Raw genomic sequence first — 21,795 nt, 5'->3', positions numbered from 1 at the left:
CTTTAAGTAATTTTCCCAAAGTCACAGAGCTTGCAGCTCTTGTTGAGCTTGATAAAGCAATCCTGTATAAAGATAAGTCCATCGATATTTTATTTACTTTAGATAACAGCAATATTATTACCCACTATCCAGTTTCCACCAAATTTAAAGTTGAAAAACCTAGGAGTCCAGCATACGTTGGTCCTACTTTCTTTTAGTCAAGTTCTTGCAACAATGCTATTCAAGAGGCGCCTAGGTGGATAAGCTGGTTAAGGGTCTGACTCTTGACAGGTCTTGATCTCTGGGTTGTGAGTTTGGGCCTAGTGTTGGGCTCCACGCAGGGTGTGGAGCTTGAGCTTACAACAACTGCAACAAAACAACAACGCTATTCTAAGTTTAATTGGGAATGAAAACAAGTATTTATCAGCTATTATGTAGAGGAAGAAAAAAATCCTGAGACAGATTTTCTTTGATTTGCCATATGCTCCGTTATAGAATAATGCTCACTCATTCTTTCATTCAGCAAATACCCGTGGAGTGTTTATTTTGTACAAGGCTCTGAGTTTGGCAGTGAGGAATAAAAAATTGAATGGGAGATGGAAACTATCCTTAGAATTGATGAACTACTTGGGGAAATTATAAATATGTAAATAATTATAATTAAGCAGAATGCTCTGAGTCAAAATCAAAGTATAGGAATGTGAAAGCATAGATTATTTTTGATTGGGAGGAAATCATACTTATGTTCTAAACATAAATATAAATATAAACAAGTAGGTTTAGTACTCAGCCATTAAATAGATTAAAGATGGCTTTAGAAAAATAAAACATAAAAGATTTATGATGCACTGGCTATTTTATTTATAAAAATCCAAGACATTTTCTAAAAGAGAAAATTTATTATTTCCTTAAAGGCCAGTCTTTCATACAAAGAAATGACAGTGTTCATCCTATTTAGAATATTAGGTGGTAGGCATTTTGTCATCCTTCAGATTCATCTGGCATTTTAGAGATTTAATATTTTAACTAATTAATTGTAATGTAACCAATTGGAAGATTACAGAGAGCCCGAGTGTGATCAGGAGTAGCAATCTGGTATTGAAGGTACATCAAGATACTCAATCATTCAAAGATTCTTAAATTTCTTCTCTGAAAAGATAGATGATCTTGAATGAGAATGAGCACGATAAACAATCTATTTATCCAATGTCTTAACCGAGGGCTGATGTCTCACCCTTTGAAAGATGTGTTGTGCTTCTCCTATTGGTCTAGAATTTAAACCAATAAGGAAGGAGAACATTTTTATAAATATTCACAAAGGAAGGCTGGCATTGTGAATGTTGAGTAAAAATTGCTTTGTTCTTCATTTGAGTCTGACTTTCAGAATTTTGTAATGTCGATGTTTTCCTTTAATTAGTGTAGTAAGCATTCGTTTTTTTAAAATTCAGGCTGGGTGATGTCTTGGCTTGAAATATGTTTTCCAATGTTAAGACACTTTGTTATTGTTCAGATAAGAAGTGATGAATCTTTAACAATGTTCAAAGAAAATCAAGAATTTTGATGTTTTTATTATCATGAACATATTTCATACGAACAAAATTAATACTAAGTTGCTAGATTTGTTTGAAGTTCATAATTACTAGGGTTCTTTCATTTCTGAGTGGCATGTATCACTGCTATTAGGTCTCTTAATCGCTCTTCACAGGCAGAGTTAATGTTAGGTTCTCGGCAATAGCTATTTGTATCTTGAGTTTCTGGGTACTTCATTAAAATTTTTGCTGTCTTGAAATTTAATAAAAGCACTAATAAAGGTTTTTATATTGTGATTTCTTTATGGAGACCAATAATACAGAAAATCATACAATTCATATTTTTGGGTCTAGTTGGTTTCATTAGAAAATTTACCATCCTGAGGCTCTCTGCTTAAGTATTTCTGATTCTAAAAAAAAAAGCAACAACAACAAAACCCAAAAAACAAGCCACTAGAATGTCTTCATTGAATGTGAGTAGGTATTCCAGTTAGACCCAGATGAAGATAAAAATCCACTTGAACTTTCTCCAAATTTCCACTTAGTTTAAAGCAATTACTACAACATTGACAGTCTCTTCGACGCAGAGGAATACTTGGTCAGGAGGCTATTTTGCTTTTCTGAAAAACAAGGAAGATGGAATGAAAAGTCATCGCAAGGGGAGTCGGTCAGAGGGAGAAAAAAACGGATCAGCAAAACCACCAGCACCAGAAAGCAAGGGTGAAAAAAACTCGGGTAGCTGCAAACACTGATTTCACGTCAGAACACAGAAACAAACAAACAAACAAAAAACAAAACAAAGAAAGCAGAGTTTAGGAGGAGAAATGGGGCAGGCGTAGGAGGCGGGCTCCTAGCACAGGGATCGCAACGGGGGAAGAACACCTCGTTGCTTTTCCTCGGCGTCTCAAAACCCAAGCTCTCCCTGGAGGGCAAAGGGCGGGGCGTGCAGTTTTGCATTGCAAACAAGTCCCCGTCTCGGGGCTGCCGCCAGCTGGTTCCGACCGCCGTCGGCGGCGCGGGTCGGGGCCCGGTTGGGAGTCCGTCCACCCCTTTGTCTCCGCGCTGCCGGGGGGCCGCTGCGCCCGGGAACCTCCGCGCTCCGCGCCGCGCGCGCAACCGCAGGGTTCGCGCGCCCGCCGCCCCCGCGGTCCCGCAGCCCCGCCCCCCGCCGCCCCCGCAGCCCCGCCCCCGCGGCCCGCACGCCCCGCCCCCCGCCGCCCCGCACGGCCTCGCCGCCCCCGCACGCCCCGCCCGCCCCTTGGCCGGGCGTCCGCAGCCCAGTTAGGCCCGGCTGAGGCGCCCCCGCTCGCCGCGCGCCCTCCCAACTTGCCGCCGGGACCCGCGCGCAGGCGGCCTCCCCCGCCTCGACTAGTACCGAGTACGACCTTGTGTTTCTGTTTTTGGTTTTCTGGTTCGGGAGCGTGTAGAGGGCCGGAAGCGGCTGCGGCTTCCCGCGCCCTTTACTCGGGCAAATACTTGGGGCCCCTTGCGGATCGCGTTCACGGGCTCTAAGCAGCTGCCCCCCCCCCCCCCCCCCGCAGCCGGACACGTTGAAACGGGCTTGCTCCTCCCAGGGGCCGCCCCGCCACGGAGGGGGAAGCGCGGGAGTTCGGGCGAGCGCTTCAGGGCTAGGGGGGCGCCGGGGGGGCGGAGGGAGCACCGGGAGCGCCCGCGGGCCCGGTCCCCGGAGCCACCCCGCGGGGCGGGCCGACGCGCCATGGCGGAGCTCGGGGACGAACCAGAGGTCGCGGCGGAGGGCGGCAAGCCGCCCGCGCGACGTGGCAGCCATTTCCTACTCCCCGAGACCCCTCCCCGTTCGGCCGCCCCCCGCCCCCCCGCGGCTGGCTGCTGCCAGGCTGCTCTTCCCGGGCCGGACGGAGAGCGGCAGTGTGTCCCCGCCCGGCCGTCGCCGCGCGTCTCCCTCCCCCGCCCCCCCGCGGCCGCCGCCGCCGCCGCCGCCCGCCCAGCGCCGCGCCGGAGAGCGCAGTGGCGGCGGCGGGAAAGGGCTGCGGATCCGCAGCGCCGCGTCGCGCGCTCGACGACGCGGCCCCGGCCTCGACGGCCTCCCCCCGCTCCCGGAGCAGGTAAAGGCGGCGGGGGGTAGGCAGGGCGGCGGGGCGGCGGGGCAGGACGGACGGGACCCCGGGGCCCCGGGCCGCAGCGGAGGGCCTGGGGCAGCGGCGGGCGGCGCTGCGACTCCAGCCCCAGCGCCCCAACGTGGGGGCCGCGGCCGCGCGGACGGGAGGGAAGTGAGGCGTCGGCGAGAGGCGGGCCCTGGCGCGCGGCCCGCGGCCGGCGGGGGCGGGGGCGGGGGCGGGGGCCGCGGCCGCTTCCCCGGCCCCCGGGTCCCGGGTCCCGGGCGGGCCTCCAGGCCCCAGACACACCCCTCTCGGCCCCGGGGGCTTCTCCTCGGCCGGTTCCCGCCGGCGCGCGACCTCGTGCCCCCGCGAGCGCCCTCGGCGTTTCCCAGGAGGCGCCCTCTGGGAACTTCGGGCCGCCCTCCCGGGCACGTCGTCGTAGCAAAGCCGCGTATTTACTCCTTCCTTCAAAATCCAGACACAGCCTTGCACTCCACGCGTTCCGATTGGGGGATCCTGCGGGCAGGCGGCCCGGGTCGGTGTTGTTTGCGCCTCCGTGACCCTCGTGCGCACCCGCCCCTCCCCCGCCGCAACTTTGATCCTCGCCGGGACCTTCCTTGAACCCTTCGGTCCCCCGGACTCGCTCCGAGATGCCCGTTTGGAAATCCGCCTTCGCCGGGCTCGAGTGAGTCACCTGCCCGGGGGCACCGTTCATGCCTTAGGCGCTAATGGCTTAAAACCGTAAATTGTGTGTGTGTGTGTGTGGTGGCCCCCTCCCCCCTGCCCCCGCCCGAGACCGAGCTGGGGTGACAAAGTGCACATGCCGGGTCACGCCTAGTGGGGCTTTTAAAGAAGCTTCCTTTGGGCAGCAGCCTTGCGAAGTAGGGATCTGGGATCTGCGGCAGGGACAGGTTTGTACACATTCTCGCCATGCAGTGGTTGTAATGTCTCCATGGCACAGTTGCGACTCGAAGGCGGGATTGGCTGGTTTTTCTACTCGACATCTTCGAGCCAATCAGGGCGCGCTGCTTGCCTGGAGACTGGTTAACTCCGGAAAGGTGGGGATTGGTGGAGCGCAGGGAAGAAAATCCTGGCTCCCAACCTGGTCTTGGGGGGTGGGGTGGGCTGGTGGAGAGGAAACGGGGACTGATTTGCGGATGCCTCTCTTCTCTCACTTTTTTCCTTTAATTAAAAAAAAAAAAAAAAAAGGTTATCTTTTCCTCCCGCACATCAGCCTTTTCGTTCCTTTCTTATTATCTCTATTGTCTTCCTCCCAAACATCCAGCTCTCTTTTGTAACTCGTTTTCACCATCCTTCATTTTTCAATGAAAGAATCCTCCTTATACGCTGTGAGATGTAAGCGTCATGTGTTTTGTGTTGTTGATGTAGTCGGCGTGGTTCAGTTTTCTAACGCTGCGCATTTTTAAAGGTCAGAGATTACATCCACGGTTTTTAGTACCGTACCTATGCTAGATAGAGCCGTTATCATTTAAGTGATGATCGTGCCAGGGTGGGGGGTGGGGGGCTGCGGTGGTGGGGACCCTGGGAAGAACAGGGAAGAAATGGCTGCTTTTGTACGGGGAGGCAACAATTCATGAAAAAAAGACTATATCGATTCAAACAAACAAACAAACAAAAAAACAAAAAAGAGAAAAACAAAGCCAGTACAAAATCCCAGGGCGGAAAGAAACCCACCGTACTGATGAATGTTAGTTTGTATACCTGTTGACTTTGATAGCTTTGAGGAGAAGAGTAAAGAGGGCTCAAGTATTGGACTAAATAGAAAAAGTGGGCTTAAGTTACTACAGAAGAATGTTTTTTCTTTATTCAAGTAGGCATAGTAGCTTGTACTCCTCAGAGGCTAAATAAATATCAGTGTAGGTGCATTTTAGATTATTTTATGTACCACTACACAATAAAAAACACAATTCAAAACTCCAAGTAACAGTGATATGCTATTGATTTTAGGATGTATCCTTATTGCAGAATTATAAAAATGTCTTAAAATTGATGATGTGAGGTATATTTTGTCACATAAACATTTTCCATCTATAATGAATAGTTCAATTTGCTTATATAAAACTATACTCGGATTTTTTTTTATATATATATGGAATTTAACATTATTCCATAAACTAAGGTTTATTGAATTTGCTTTTTTTTTTTTAAGATTTATTCATGAGAGAGAGAGAGAGGCAGAGACACAGGCAGAGGGAGAGGCAGGCTCCATGCAGAGTCCGACATGGGACTCCCATCTGGGGGCCTCCAGGATCACCGCCTGGGCCAAAGGCAGGCACCAAACCGCTGAGCCACCCAGGGATCCCCAAATTTACTTTTTTTTTAAAAAAATTTTTTAAAAATTTTTATTTATTTATGATAGGCACACAGTGAGAGAGAGAGAGAGAGAGAGAGAGAGGCAGAGACACAGGCAGAGGGAGAAGCAGGCTCCATGCACTGGGAGCCCGACGTGGGACTCGATCCCGGGTCTCCAGGATCGCGCCCTGGGCCAAAGGCAGGTGCCAAACCGCTGCGCCACCCAGGGATCCCCCCAAATTTACTTTTAAATATCTTCCTACCCACTGTACTCAAGTTTTAAAATATGTTTAGGTAGTCAGACTGTTGGAAGAATCTCAGCCTTGTTCTACATAAATTATTTCAGTAGATACATCTAGATTCAGGCTAACTAATTTGTGCTATCCAAACTTACATAGTTTTGAAAATAAAAAAAAATCTCATTAATTTCCATAAGGGAAGAAGCTAGCTAAGCCAACTAGGTTTTTAGAATTATTAGGGAAATTTGTAGCAGGAGGAACCCACATGTTGCACTTGGCTGAGCACTGGCTGTGGGTGTACCAGTTTCACTAAACATCACTCGACTGATGGTGGACACTATTTTTCTAAACATGGATTGTTCATGTCCTTTGATCATCTACTAGGTATGTTTCTCTTAAAATTTTGAGAATGGTCCAAATACATGGTTATTAGTGTCTTTTTTTCCTGAAAATATTTTTCTCTAGCTTGCTCTTCTACTTTTTGGTTACTTTTATTTGTCAGAAGTTTAAAATGTTCATACATGAATCCATCATTCTTTTCCTTTGTCATTGCTTTCATATTTCCTATTCATAATTTTATTTCAAATTAAAAAATTTCATTGTTCTACAGATGTGATTATTAGTTCTTCCTAATATTTGTAAAATTTGAATTTAGGATAAATTCTAAGCATAAATTCATAATTCCAAGGTGATACCATCTAATCGTTTTTACAAATACTGTTAAATCATCTTACCACTCTTAAAAACTTTAATCTTACCTTCTTGTTTTGGAAAGCCTATCTTTTACATATAAATTTTGAGAGGACTTTCTGGACTCTTGATTTTTTAAAATAGTTCCTCAGTCTTTTTTTTTTTTTTTTTTTAGTTCCTCAGTCTTTTATAGGATTTTTGTGCTTGTACCATTTAATTTTATTGTTACTTTCATAATATGCATTAGTTTGTTTTTTAGTAGGCTCCATGCTGGGAGCTGACTAAATGTGAAGCTTGAGCTCTCAACCCTGAGATCAAGATGTGAGCTGAGATCAAGAGTCAGTTGCTTAACCAGTGGAGCCACGCAGAGACCCCATCATAAAATGCATTAGTATTTAGAGAGAATTTCCCCACGTTACTTAAAAAAATTTTTTTTTATACATCCTTTATCTATTAAACTTAAGAATTAGTTTGGGAAACTGACATGAATAATATTTACTTTTTTGGTTCTGAAGCAGGGCATTTTTTTTTTTTTTTTTAAGTGGAGCCCAACACCGGGCTTGAACTCTCAAGCATGAGATCCAGACCTGTGCTGATGACAAGTCAGTAGCCTAACTAGTTGAGCCACCCAGGCGCCTTGAAGCAGGGCATCTTTTTTAATTTTTTTAAATTTTAAAATTTTTAATTTATTCAGAGGCAGAGAGAGGCAGGCAGGCAGATAGGCAGAGGAGACACAGGCAGAGGGAGAAGCAGGCTCTATGCTGGGAGCCTGATGTGGGACTTGATCCGGGGTCTCCAGGATCACACCCCAGGCTGCAGGTGGTGCTAAACCGCTGCGCCACCGGGGCTGCCCAGGGCATCTTTTTTTAAAAAAAAAAATTCTGTGTTTGAATTTTATTTCTCCTGCCTGCAGTGTTTTACTGTTTTCTCTGTCCTCCTCCCCCCTAACCTTTGAACCTTTGGTATATTTCCAGTATACACTTAACTGCTATGCTGCGCTCCTTCCTCCTCCTAGTAACTGAGCTTCACTGAATCTTCCTTTTGTTTCCTGCTAACACTGGTCCCAACCTAATTATTTTAGGTTTACATGTATTAAATAAATATTGGCATGAATAAAGGAGGTATTTTACTTTTAAAAATATTTCTCTCTGTTATCTGTATTCTGGTAATTCTCTATCTCCAACCCAAAGCTCTTTTCTTGATAAATGTACTCATGTATCATCTATCTTCATGACATGTCCATTTGTACGCTCCCCACAGGTACTTCAAACTAAGCATATCCCAAACTGTAGTCATTAACAACTTTATTCTCCCACCCTCAAACCAAAAATAGAGAATAATAGGCTGTTTCTTTTCAGTCTTTCTAGGGGAAGATTAAATGAGATAATGCATGTGTGATAAGAATTCAGTAAGTAGTAGACATTGCTAATAATAACTTGGCAGAAACGTGGGCTATTTCTTGTCCTCTCTTTTTGCTTTCACATTCTCATTGATCACTGAGCCCTGTTGGATTCTTTCTTCTTAATAGTTCTTGAATCTCTGCCTTTTCCCTGTCCCTAAGGTTACCTACCATCCTGCTCAAGGTTAGCATCCTCTCTCACGTGGATTGCTGCAATTGCCTCCTAAGTGGTTATTCTTGCTTTCCAGTCTTGCCTTCCAGTCCTCCTCCCTTACTCCCCGCATTGTAGCCAGAGAGATCTATCTGGCACATTAACTTCCTTGCTAAAAACCTTTTTTTGTGGCTTTTCATTATTTTTGGATAAAGGCTGAACTTCTTTATTTGGCATTCAGGATCCTCCTGATCTGGCTTTCTTTCTTTTTTTAAAAAAAATTTTTTTTTTAAAGATTTATTTATTTATGATAGACATAGAGAGAGAGAGAGGCAGAGGGAGGGAGAAGCAGGCTCCATGCCGGGAGCCTGATGTGGGACTCGATCCCGGGGCTCCAGGATCACTCCCTGGGCCAAAGGCAGGTGCCAAATCACTGAGCCACCAAGGGATCCCCTGATCTGGCTTTCTATTTCTCTCTTCATCTTCATCCTCTCTTACTTTCTCCCTTTGTCTTTAGTGTGCTCTTCATATTCAGTTACTTGGATTTCTTCTTTAAGATGCCAAGTTTGTTAAATCTAGTCCTGAGAACAGGAGCTTCTCTCTGTCTGGAATGCCTTCTCTAATTCTCTGTTTCCCTTCTCTTGGGATTTGTTATCTCATACTTGTCTTTCAGGTGTCAGTCAAGGTGATAGCTCTACGGGGAAGCTTTTTTTGATATCTCAAGGCTTGGTTTCATGATCATTCCATGTCTTCTGTTTGTTTCCCTAGCCAACTCTGTATTATCACATTATAGTAGTTTGCTTATCTGTTCTCTCACCATGTAGTAGTTAGGATGTAATGAAAAAGGTGAATTGACTGTCTTAAAAAATGATGTGATTTGCATAGAGGGAATTTACTTATTTCGGAGTTTACCTAGTAGGGAAGGGAAGGAGACACTATATCTGATAGATGAAAGTTTTCTACGTTAGGAAACGCATACTAGGTAGGCCCTTTTATAGCTTCGATGAAATCTTTACATAAAAATCTTCACATAAAATTTCTTTTTTTATTTTTAAGATTTTATTTATTCATGAGAGACACAGAGAGAGAGAGAGAGGCAGAGACACAGGCAGAGGAGAAGCAGGCTCCATGCAGGGAGCCTGACATGGGACTCGATCTGCGGTCTCCAGGATCAGGCCCTGGGCTGAAGGCGGCACTAAACCGCTGAGCCAACTGGGCTGCCCCTACGGAAAATTTCTATATGTTCAGTTTCTCGTTAGGACTTTTTGGATTGCAAGTAATAGAGATACAGTTTGAAATCGCCTATAGAGGGAAAAGTTACTGGTTTAATAACCACATAACAGAAATTGTATGGTTAGAGATGGCCGTGAGGGCTAAGGTAGGAACTTACCCATTGTCCTTCTTATACTTAAAATCTGCATACTGGTGCCATTTCTCCTATGATGGATATACTTCACATGGTGGGACCTGGTTCCTTCTTGCATAGGCTTATCTATTTAGAGCCTTATGTCTGAGGTTTTAGTAGATTTGGCCACATGTCCATCTCTTGACCAATTTCTGTAGCCGAAGAGATGAGGTGCTCTGCTTAGTCTAGTGTAGATAATGTTATGTGCTCATTTATGTGTCAGGAGTCTGCTAGCAGACCCCTGGTGGAGTAGGGTAGGTGGAGTTCTGGGCAGACACAAAGAATATTCATTATAATTCTTAACCATTCTTCTGATTATAAATTTATTTTCCTAGGTACTTTATTGTGAGAAAGAGATATTCAGTATTACATACGTGAGTATTCCAGGTACTGTAATGGAAAGTCTAATATTTTAAGAACTAATTTGGGTTTTTGGTTTGTGCTGCAATGTAACAAATACTTATTGAAGTCTTATTTGCCAAATAACATGCTACCTGGGAGATGTGTACTGACTAGTAGTCTAAACAAGTAAATACAGAGGTGTTAAGATAGAGGTATATCTAGGATGCAGCGGGAGCGGTGTCTAAGTCAGACTTTAGGATAGTGGAAAACTCTTCTGAAGGAAAGTTAATTAAGCCAAGAAATATGAGTTGGGTGGGATGTTATAGAGGGACTTTTGGACAGAACATCTGTGAAGCACAGAAATGTGAAGTGTCCTATATTGTTTGGGAAACAAATAATTAAATACAGAAATAATAAGAGAGTTCTGAGGAGGAATAGAGAAAGAGGAAACTAGGGGTACATAAGGGACCAGATCATAGAAGTCCTTGAGTGCTTTATCAAGGAGTTGGAACTTGATCTTGAAAGCTGTAGAGCCACTGAGGGATTTTAAGCTGGAGCTCTCAGACTTGAAGTGCCTATGTAATATCCAAGTGATTATGTCTGTCAGGCAGTTAAGTATGTTGGCGTTCTTTGCTGGAGTCTTAGTTACAGGTATTGAAACCATGGGGTTAGATGGGCCTAGAAAAAGCTGGTGGAGCAGAAAATTGGGGACAGAGTCTAGGGGAACAGTGGTATTGAAAGAATAAGCAAAAGGGAAGGAATCAATGGAGACTGAAAGGGCAGCCAGAGAAAAACCAGAGAAAAAGCTACAGGAGGAAAATTGCTTTGGATTAAGAGGTCAACAAGAAGTGGGAATTTGAAACAACAAATGTAAATTATTATTACTTTTTAAAAGATTTTATTGATTTATTCATGAGGGACACAGAGAGAGGGGCAGAGACACAGGCAGAGGGAGAAGCAGGTTGCATGCAGGGAGCCCGATGTGGGACTTGATCCCAGGTCTCTGGGATCATGCCCTGAGCCGAAGGGAGATGCTTAACTGCTGAGTCACCCAGGCGTCCCTAAATTATTATTTAAAAAAACTATATGCAGAGATTATTAGGAATTTGGTTAGTCTGAGTTAACCTGATGTTATCAATTCTGAGTGCATTGAGAAAATCAGATTTGTCTTTTCTTTTTATTTTAAGATTTTATTTTTAAGTAATCTCTACACCCAGCGTGGGGTTTGAACTCACTGAGATCAAGACTGGCATGCTCTACTGACTGAGCTAGCCAGGTGGCCTGAGAATACCAAATTTCTAAACAGTTTTTCCAATGGAAGAATTTGAACTTTTTAGAATTAGACTTTTTAGACTTTTTAGAACTAGACTTTAGGAAGGAAAAGATGGAGACTTTTGTGGTAGGTGATGGTTCATAGGAAAGAAGTGGTTGAGTAGGAGATGGATTATAGTATATGTATAAATTCTAGTAGATAATAGAGTATTTTGCATGTAGTCTCTGAAGCTATAAAGATCCAGTACATCTATTCTATCACAGGATGCAGAGTTGGTAATTGATTATGTAGTTATAACTAAATGTAGTTCACTTCTCAGGATTTCTATTTGTGATTTTCTTTCCTGTTCTATTTCTGACTCCAGTTCTCTTAGTGAGCATTTTTTTTCTTTGCTAAACACCTCTTATTTTTTTTCCCTTTGTGATTAAACTTAACCCTTATATATAGTTTTATTTAAAAAAATCCGTAAACATATACCATAAAATTTACTGTCTTAACCATTTTTAGATGAACAGTACAGTACTGTTAACTGTATGTACGTTATTATTACAATAAATCTCTAGAACATTTTCTTCCTGTAGAACTGAAACTATTCCTGCCGAACAACTCTGCTTTTCTCCCTTTTCTGCCCATGGCAACTATCATGCTACTTGCTGTTTCTAAGAGTTTCATTACTTTAGATACTTTATATAAGTGGAATCATACAGTATTTGTATTTTTGTGACTGGCCTATTTCACTTAGCATAATGTCCTCAAAGCTTATCCATGAAGGATTTCCTTTTTTGAGGCTACGTAATATTCCATCACGTTTGTTTGTATATACACCATGGTTTTTTTTTTTGTTTTGTTTTAAGATTTATTTATTTATTCATGAGAGAGACAGAGAGAGAGAGAGACAGAGAGAAATAGGCAGAGGGAGAAGCAGGCTCCTTGCAGGGAGCCCAATGCAGGACTCGATCCTGGATCCTGGTGTCACGACCTGACCGGAAGGCAAGTGCCCAACCACTGAGCCACCCAGGCATCGCACACCATGTATTCTTTATCCATTTTTCTGTTAGGGAACATTTACATTGCATGGACATTTTTAGTTGCTTGCACTCTTGGCTATTGTGAATAATGCTGTGGTGAACATGATTGTGCAAATATTTTGTGGGGATCTTGTTTTTATTTCTTTTTGATGTATACTCCAAAGTGAGATTGGTGGATCATAATCTATTTTTGATTTTTGAGGAAACTCCTATATTGTTTTCCATAGTAGCTACACATTTTATTTATTTAATTTTATTTAAAAAATTTTAATTCCAATATAGTTAACAGTGTTAAATTAGTTTCAAGTATACAATATAGTAATTCAGTCTATATATTACTCAGCAGCTGCCCATTTTACATTACCATTAACAATACACAAGGGTTTAAATTTCTTCCCATTTATTACCAACACCTCCCCCCCGCCTTTTTTTTTTGTTAGTGACTATCCTAACAGATGTGAGGTGATATCTCATTATGGATTTTTGTTTGTTTGTTTTTAAAGATTTTATTTATTCATGAGAGAGAGAGGCTGAGACACAAGCAGAGGGGGAGAAGCAGGCTCCATGCAAGGAGCCCAATGTAAGACTCAATCCCAGGACTCCGATCTCCAGACTCTGGATCATGCCCTTAGCCAAAGGCAGCCACTCAACCGCTGAGCCACCCAGGCATCCCACCCATGTTTTCTTCTAGAGTTTTATGGTTTCAGGTCTTATGTTTAGGTCTGTAACCCATTTTGAGTTAATTTTTGTATATGGTGTCATGTAAGGGTCCAAGTTCATTGTTTTGCATGTGAATATCCAATTTTCCAAGCAACCGTTTGTTGAAAAAACGATCCTCTCCACATTGTATAGCCTTGGCATCCTTGTCAAAGATTACTTGACTCTAGGGGTGCCTGGGTGGCTCAGTTGGTTAAGCAACTGACTTTTGGTTTCAGCTCAGGTCATGATCTCAGGGTCACTAAATCGAGTTCTGCGTCAGGCTCCATGCCCAGCGTGGAGTCTGCTTGGGACTTTTTCTGTTTTCCTCTCTCACCCCTTTGGCCACTTCCCTGGCTGTTGTTCGCTAGCTCTCTGTTTCCCTGTCTCTCTCTCTCTCTCTTTCAAATAAAGAAAGAAACAAAGAAAGAAAAAGAAAGAAAGAAAGATTAATGTGACTGTATATGTCAGGATTTATTTCTGGGCTCTATATTCTAGTGCAGCCGTTCTGTTTCTTTATGCCAGTGCCATACTGTTTTGATGACTGTAGTTTTGTTAATATGTTTTGAAATCAAGAAGTGTGAAGCCTCTAGCTCTGTTTTAATTTCTCAAGGTTGTCTTGTTTGTTCAAGGTCCTTTTCTTTCTTTCTTTCTTTCTTTCTTTCTTTCTTTCTTTCTTTCTTTCTTTCTTTCTTTCTTTCTTTTTTTTTTTAAGATTTTATTTATTTATTCATGAGAGACACAGAGAGAAAGAGGCAGAGACATAGGCAGAGAGGGAAGCAGGCTTCATGCAGGGAGCCTGATATGGGACTTGATCTTGGGACTCAGGATCACGCCCTGGGCTGAAGGCAGGCACTCAACCTCTGAGCCACCTAGGTGTCCCATGGGTCCTTTTCTTCATTTAAAAAATTAATTTTCTAACTAGGTTCCACACCCAATATAAGGCTTAAACTTAGAACCCTGAGATCAAGAGTCATAGGGTCCCCTGGCTGAGCCAGCTAGGAGCCCCTCCTTCAGTTTTATACTTTAAGATTTCTTCTTTCAGTTTCTTTCTTAGAGTGTGATTGAATTTTTCTTCTCAGGTCACATACGGATAGATAACCAGGTATAATCTTTACTCTGCTTTATGAAAACTTGTCATATTTGATTTAGAAATTCCAAATAAAGGGTTGGTATATTATTTAAAGGTTTTATTTATTTAAATGAGAGTGAGAGAGAGAGAGAGAGAGAGAGAGAATGCGTGCGAGAGTGCGCACATGAGAAGGGGGGAGGAGCAGAGGGAGAAGGGAGGCCAACTCAGACCTCAATCCCAGGACTCTGGGATCATGACCTGAGCTGAAGGCAGGTCTTAACAGATTGAGCCACCCGGTTCCCACAAGGGTTGGTATTTGGATTAAAAAAGGATTTTTTTTACTTTGTAAACAAACTGGTTTACTTGAAGCATAGTACATTTTAAAAACTTTGGCAAAAAACTTAAGCATATATAACAGAATAGTACTCATTGAACTCATATACACTTACCTCCTAGATTCAATAATTGTTAATAATTTTGCCACATTTACTTTACATATGTGTATGTATAAATTTCCTGAGCCACTTAAAAATAAAGTGAAATTTATTTTTTGGTTTTTCTTTTTTGAGTATTATAAGTGTATATTTTGGGCTTTGCTAAATTTCATTTAAGGATTTAATTTGAAATTTGCTCTTTTAAAAAAATTACAAGAAGGCATATTATCTTTAGTGTATATCTTCCAGGAAAAGGGTATTCTCTGATATAGCTATAAAACCATTATTATTCCTACCAAAATTATCAGTAATTCTCTAATATAATATTCATACCATAGTCCTATTTCTCCATTTGTTCCCAAAACAGGTTTTACTTTTTTTTTTTTAATTTACTTTTTTTAGGAGTGAAGGGGCAAAGGGAGAGGGGATAGGAAGAATCCTAAGCAGGGTCTATGGCCTGCATTCATCCTGATTCAGGGCTTGATCTTATGACCCTGAGATCATGACCTGAGCCAAAATCAAGAGTTGGATGCTTAACTGACTGAGCCACTGAGGCACCCCATTTATTTATTTATTTATTTATTTATTTATTCATTCATTCATTCATTCATTCATTCATTCATTCATTCATACCAGTTCAAATCAAGACCTACCTATTGCACTTCGTTATATCTTGAGTTTTTTTTTAATATGAAACTGCCTCTTATCTATCTTTTCACCACCCTCCCTCTCTTACTCCATGATACAGATTTGTTAGTTCTGTTGAGAATGTTGGACGTTTTTTATTTACTCATGATATAGTATAACTTGTTACTCTATTCCCTATATTTTCTATAAACTGGGTGTTAGGCGGTGCCTGGGTGGCTCAGTCAGTTAAGTTTCAGACTCTTGACTTGGGCTCAGGTCATGATCTCAGGGTCAGGAGATCAAGTCCTTCCTTGGGCTCTGTGCTGAGCATGGAGCCTGCTTAGGATTCTCTCTCCCTCTCCCTCTGCCCCTTCCCCCCCCCCAAAAAAAAACCCTTATTTATTTATTTATTTATTTATTTATTTATTTATTCATTCATTCATTCATTCATTCATTCTTTTTTTTTTTTTTCCAAAAAAAAATTTAATTGGGAGTTAGATCTAAAGGTGTTTCAGATTCAGGTTAAAGATTTTTGGAAGAGTACTTTATTTAGTTATGCTGTGTATGCATGTTGTTTCATATTAAGAGCACATAATTAGTTTTCCCATCATTCTGATGCTCTGTTTGATCATTACCCGATTATTTTATTGTAAAGGTATCTTTTTGTGGGTCGCCTGGGTGGTTCAGTGGTTGAGCATTGCTTCAGCTCAGGGCGTCATCCTGGGGTCCTGGGATCAAGTCCCACATTGGGCTCGTCTCAGGGAGCCTGCTTCTCCCTCTGCCTGTGTCTCTGCCTCTCTCTCTGTGTCTCTTATCTTAAAAAAAAAAATCTTAAAAAAAAAGTTATCTTTTTGCATCTAGTAAGTCCTCTGCGGTGGCACTTTGGCACCAGGTAATCTCTATCAACCTTAAACCTAATGGTGATTTTAGCCTTCATTGATTGCTGATTCTTGTTCAGTTACTTGTAATAAATATTAACATTCTATTGTTCCTTTTACATTCCTTTTGCATAGTCATCTTCCATGAAGAAGTTTCCCTCATTAGTTAGGGCTACTTTGTTACCTTGAAATAATGTTTTACCTGAAGAATAAATGCTTAGTTTTTTCTTTTAATATAACTATTTTCCACAGTGTAATAGTTACTTCCAGTGGTGGCAAATGAGGTTGATCTTTTTTTTTCTTTTTGCTTTTGTGTCTTTCTCTGTGGAATATTATATGTATTTATACGTATTACATGTTTTGAACTTTGATTTCATTTAGGATTATAGTTTGACATAAACTTAAATTTGCCTTTAGTATATACATAAAATATTTTATTTATTTTGGCAGTAAAGAAGACATGTTGGATAACAGGAAGAGCTATAGAGTTTGCAGATATCAACTGTGGCCTTAATAAGCAAGCACGTTAGTAGCATCAATGCCAGACAGATGGTAAGTATTGTTAAAGTCACAGAGTATGAATATTTTACACATAGGTTTTCAAGCATTTTTATTTGAGTGATTAAAAAAATCTCTTGGAAACTGTAGTCACAAATTTTGTTACTAAAATTTCTTTTTTTTTTTTTTTAAGATTTTATTTATTTATTTATGAGAGACACAGAGAAAGAGAGGCAGAGACACAGGCAGAGGGAGAAGCAGGCTTTATGCAGGAAGCCTGATGTGGGACTCTATCCTGGGACTTCAGGATCACACCCTGGGCCGAAGGCAGGCACTAAACCACTGAGCCACCCAGGGATCCCCCATGTTACTAGAATTTCTCAAAGAGCTTGTGATTGTGTAAAACAAGTGTATTATAGTCCTGGATTTCTCCTTTAATGTGTGCTTTAGTTTCTCTGCTTCTAAAATGCTTCTTCATATTTTACATATTCACCATCTGTAAATATTTGTGCACCTATTTTATGTGTGGGACTACGGCCAACTGCCAGATTGGAGTATATATCATAATCTGTGTTATTAAGGAATATGGCTAATGGGGGAAATCAACACATATAGAAGAAAATATGTTGGTAAAAGCAACAAGGCTCTAAAATAATGAAGCAAGACTAGTTCTGGCAGTAAGTAACGAAGGATTATAAGAAGTGTTGAAGAATTCAGAGAATAACACCTTCCTGGATTCTTTGGCCAAAAGTTGTATATTGTTTAACAACTAGCTTTTTTTTTTTTTTAAGATTTTATTTATTTTTTCATAGAGATGCAGAGAGAGAGGCAGAGACACAGGCAGAGGGAGAAGCAGGCTCCATGCAGAGAGCCTGACGTGGGACTCGATCCCGGGTCTCCAGGATCACGCCCTGGGCTGCAGGCGGCGCTAAACCACTGCGCCACCCGGGCTGCCCCACAACTAGCTTTTTCCCTTAAGAATATGTCTCAGAGATCTTTCTGGTTTCTCCACACATCTGGTTTCTTCATTCTATCTTAAACTTTTTAATAGCTGCCTAGTATCCTAAAGGGTGATCTTTTACTATAATTTATTGAGCTATACTGTTACCTATTGATATTTAGGATGTTCAATGATTAATTATAATAGTTCTTATGCCACATAGCTACATTTTAAGATTATTGGTTACCTTAATTTGATTATATTTTCTATAAATACTGTCTTTTTTAGTGACACACCCTTTGGTATCTTGATGTGATTTAGTATTTTATCCTTATCACAGTGGTAGCCTTAAAATCATTTTGTAGGTAACTTAATCCCCAGTAAAGATGGATTGATTGGTTTTGGTAGCATTTGCTTCTGAAAGAGATGTTTTTCTTTTTTTTTAAGATTTATTTGAGAGAGTGAGAGCGAGCAAGAGAGTGCACAAGTGGGAAGGGCAGAGGAAGAGGGAGCAGTAGGGGAGAGCCCTATGTTAGGGTCGATCCCTGGACCCTGGGGATCATGACCTGGGGATCATGACCTGAGTTGAAGGCAAACGCTTAACCGACTGAGCCATCCAAGTGCCCCTGAAAGAGATTTTCTTGATCTTGTTTGGGATAATGCCATGGTTAATTCCTATGATTTCAAATTATATGTTCCTTCTAGAGAGATTTTTTTTTTTTTTTGAGAGATATTTTTTTAAAAAATATTTATTTATTTATTATTTATGATAGACATAGAGATAGAGAGGCAGAGACACAGGAGGAGGGAGAAGCAGGCTCCATGCCAGGAACCCGACGCGGGACTCGATCACGGGACTCCAGGATCACGCCCTGGGCCAAAGGCAGGCGCTAAACCACTGAGCCACCCAGGGATCCCCTAGAGAGATATTTTTTATTTTTCTTTCTCTTTTGATGGTTTTAGGAACTAAAGTACTACTTTTCTTTTTTTTGGAACTAAAGTATTACTAATAAATTTGATTGTTAGTATTGATTTTCCTAGGCTTATTCTTTCTAGATAGTTGATATTGTGTATTAAATAGAATATCTTTCTTGACTGTTATAGAAATGTATTAATTTCTGATATTTTTCTATAAGGTAAGTTATCTAAAATTAGTAGTCCTTATATAAATATAGCAGAGTTACTCATAAAATGACATGGGAAATTTTTTAGTGTTAATATTGTGTTGATGATATAGTTTTCAATAGGAAGGTGTCTTTTTTTTGAAGTGGTTATTGGTATATTTACATTAATGGCAGTACTGACCACTGCCATACCACTGTTAGAGTTCGTGTTCACTTTGTTACTTTTATAAATTTCATGTAACCTGGATTTTTTTTTTTTTAAGATTTAAAAGAACATCTATCTTTATCTGTTAAAAACAAAACAAAACATGGAATTGATAAGACTTCTGCTAACCATGCTAGAATATTTTGATGATAGTCAATGAGCAAGCATGTATTGGTTAGGTTCTCTGTCAAGTAAAATTAAATAATAAAGGTAGAAGAGCTTGGAAAATGTGTATATGAAATTTATGTATTCATGGTCTCATTATTAACAGAAATTTATATTATTTGCTTTTAGGTTCTTCATTTGAGCCAGTTCTTTCACATTTCTCCATAATATATCAAACCTTACTTACCCATCCTTATTTCCCATATCCTTTTAGAATACACTCTCTCTAGGTCAGGTATGTATATGAAGAAGCTACATAATCTTGTTTACACTAGTGTATTAATAAGGCTCTCTTTATTGAAAAAGGAAGATGCATAAGTTCAGTTGATCCAATAACTGAACGTTACTCAAGTGAGTAAATGGAATTGAAATAATCTGGATATATAAAGTAAAACTGGTACTTGAGTGGTAGTATGTTTTATAGAGATTCTTCACTATACTAAATATTGGTTGGACACTTAAGCCACCTACATGTTTAGGTCTTTTTCCATATAAATAGACACAATGGAAAAAGTTAGAAGGGATTTATGGTTTGCCATCTGGAGGAAGTATAGAGGAAGTCTAAGATTCAGCTTTGATAATAGTGATTGTTATTTTTTTTCCCCTGATTGTTAAAGCATCTTTATATTAGAGGTTATTTGGAAAATACAAAAGTAGTATATAAAAACAGTAGTATGTTAAAAATAAAGTTACCTGTAATCCCACTACCCAGAGATTTCTTTTCCAGTCTAATATTACAGTTAATCTAACCTAATCCCATTTGGGTGTCTGTATAAATTATATGGAGTGTTGTGTCTTGCTTTCTTTTCTAACATTGTCTTAAAAAAGAAAAACCTCTCAAATATTCAAGATACAGTCTTTAATTAAGACTATAAAATTCCATCTTAGGAATCTAAAGGGATATTTTGTTTAGCAGAGTCTAACAAATCTGAGTTCAATCCAGTTTTGCTACTTAAGACCTTTAAGGTTTTTAAAAAATATTTTATTTATTTATTCATGAGAGACACACAGAGAGAGAGAGAGAGGCAGAGACATAGGCAGAAGCTGAGGGAGAAGAAGGCTCCATGCAGGAAGCCTGATGCGGGACTTGATTCCAGGTCTCTAGGATCACGCCCTGGGCTGAAGGCAGACATTAACTGCTGAACCACCCAGGCGTCCCAAGAGCTTTAAGTTTGATACTTCCCTTTTCTGGTCTCTAGTTTTCTTATTTGCAAAATAGGTATAATATTACTTACTTGATCTTAACATTCTAGCTGGCATATGTTAAGTATTTAATAAATAATACTTACTATGATCAGAAATTATTTTATCATTCCTTTCTTATACTACTTATTTTTAAATTTTTCTTTGTAAAAAATTACTATATTTTGAACATTTCTATATATTTATTTATATATGTAAATCTGATTATTTTTTATGATAAATTCCTAAAAGTGGAATTGTTGGATGAAAGAATATAAGTACAGTTGACCCTTGAACAACACAGGTTTAAACTACCTGAGATCCACTCACATGCAGATTCCTTCCTTCCTGCCTTCCTGCCTTCCTGCCTTCCTGCCTTCCTGCCTTCGCTCCTTCCTTCCTAAAGGAAATAAATAAAATCAAAGAAAGGAAAGAAAGGATTTTATTTATTTATTCATGAGAGACACAGAAAAAGAGGCAGAGACACAGGCGGAGGGAGAAGCAGACTCCCTCTGGGGAACCTGATGTGGGACTCAATCCCAAGATTTTGGGATTGTGACTTGAGCCGAAGGCAGGCACTCAACCACTGAACCACCCAGATGCCCCTCACATACAGATTTCTTACAGTACAGTACTGTAAATGTATTTTCTCCTCTTTATATTTTTCTTAACATTTTCTTTTCTCTAGCTTACTTTATTGTAACAGAACAGTGTCTAATACATTTATAAAATTTGTATTAATTGACTTTATATTCTAGCTTCCAGTCAACAATAGGCTATTAGTAGTTAAGTTAAAAACTGTCTGTGGATTTTTGATTCTATGGATGATCGGTGCTCTTAATACCTCCTTCACCATTGTTCAGAGGTCAGCTGTAATTTAAGGTTTCTTGATACATAGTGTCACTATGCTTTCTAGAAAGATTATACTAGTTTATTGTCATTATAATGTTTGAGAATTCCTATTTCACTATAGCCTTGCCAACAATGGCTATTCTTATTTTAAAAATTATTTTTTATCTATTAGGCAACTTAATTATTTTTGACATAACAGTAAAAAAGAAAAAGAAAAAGAATGGGCGTGGAGCCTAATGGGCTTGAACTCAGGATCCTGTGATCAAGACCTGAACTGAGATTGAGTCAGACTTTTTTTTTTTTTTTCCAAGATTTTCATTCATCCATTCATGAGAGACACAGAGAGGCAGAGACATGGGGAGAGGAAGAAGCAGGCTCCTTGTAGGGAGCCCGATGTGGGACTTGATCCGGGGACTCCAGGATCACGCCCTGAGTCAAAGGCAGATGCTCAATCGCCCAGCCACCGAGGTGTCCCAAAAGTCAGACATTTAACTGACTGAGCCACTCAGGCACCCCAGTAATATTCTTTTAATTCCATTTTATTAATGGGGTTAAACTTAAAATTTTTTTTAGTATCACTATTTTGTTTTAGAATTCTGTACCTATTGCTTTCCTGTTTTTATTTCTTTTTTCTTACCTTAATCCTTCATTTATCTAGCAGAAATTTATTTAGTGCTACTATGTGCTAGACATTGT

At 40.6% G+C, this 21,795-nt stretch overlaps 1 protein-coding gene across 4 annotated transcripts in view; it reads left to right on the top strand.

Annotated features, from left to right (window-relative positions):
* Nucleotides 1–3,455: 3,455 nt before the first annotated feature.
* Nucleotides 3,456–21,795, top strand: part of N4BP2 (NEDD4 binding protein 2) — a 91,128-nt gene continuing 72,788 nt past the window's right edge. For 3 of the 4 annotated variants that reach the window (XR_011997195.1, XR_011997194.1, XM_072737851.1), the window contains exons 1-2: nucleotides 3,456–3,592; nucleotides 16,584–16,685. The gene's annotated coding sequence lies outside the window, so the exon portion shown is untranslated. Of the gene's footprint in view, nucleotides 3,593–16,583; nucleotides 16,686–21,795 lie in introns of those variants that run through there. The other variant, XM_025997929.2, reaches the window with a different exon arrangement.

This window comes from Vulpes vulpes, chromosome 14 (assembly GCF_048418805.1).
Source record: "Vulpes vulpes isolate BD-2025 chromosome 14, VulVul3, whole genome shotgun sequence".
In the NCBI taxonomy this organism is placed as follows: Eukaryota; Metazoa; Chordata; class Mammalia; order Carnivora; family Canidae; genus Vulpes; species Vulpes vulpes.
This window is presented reverse-complemented; position numbering and strand designations above follow the sequence as displayed.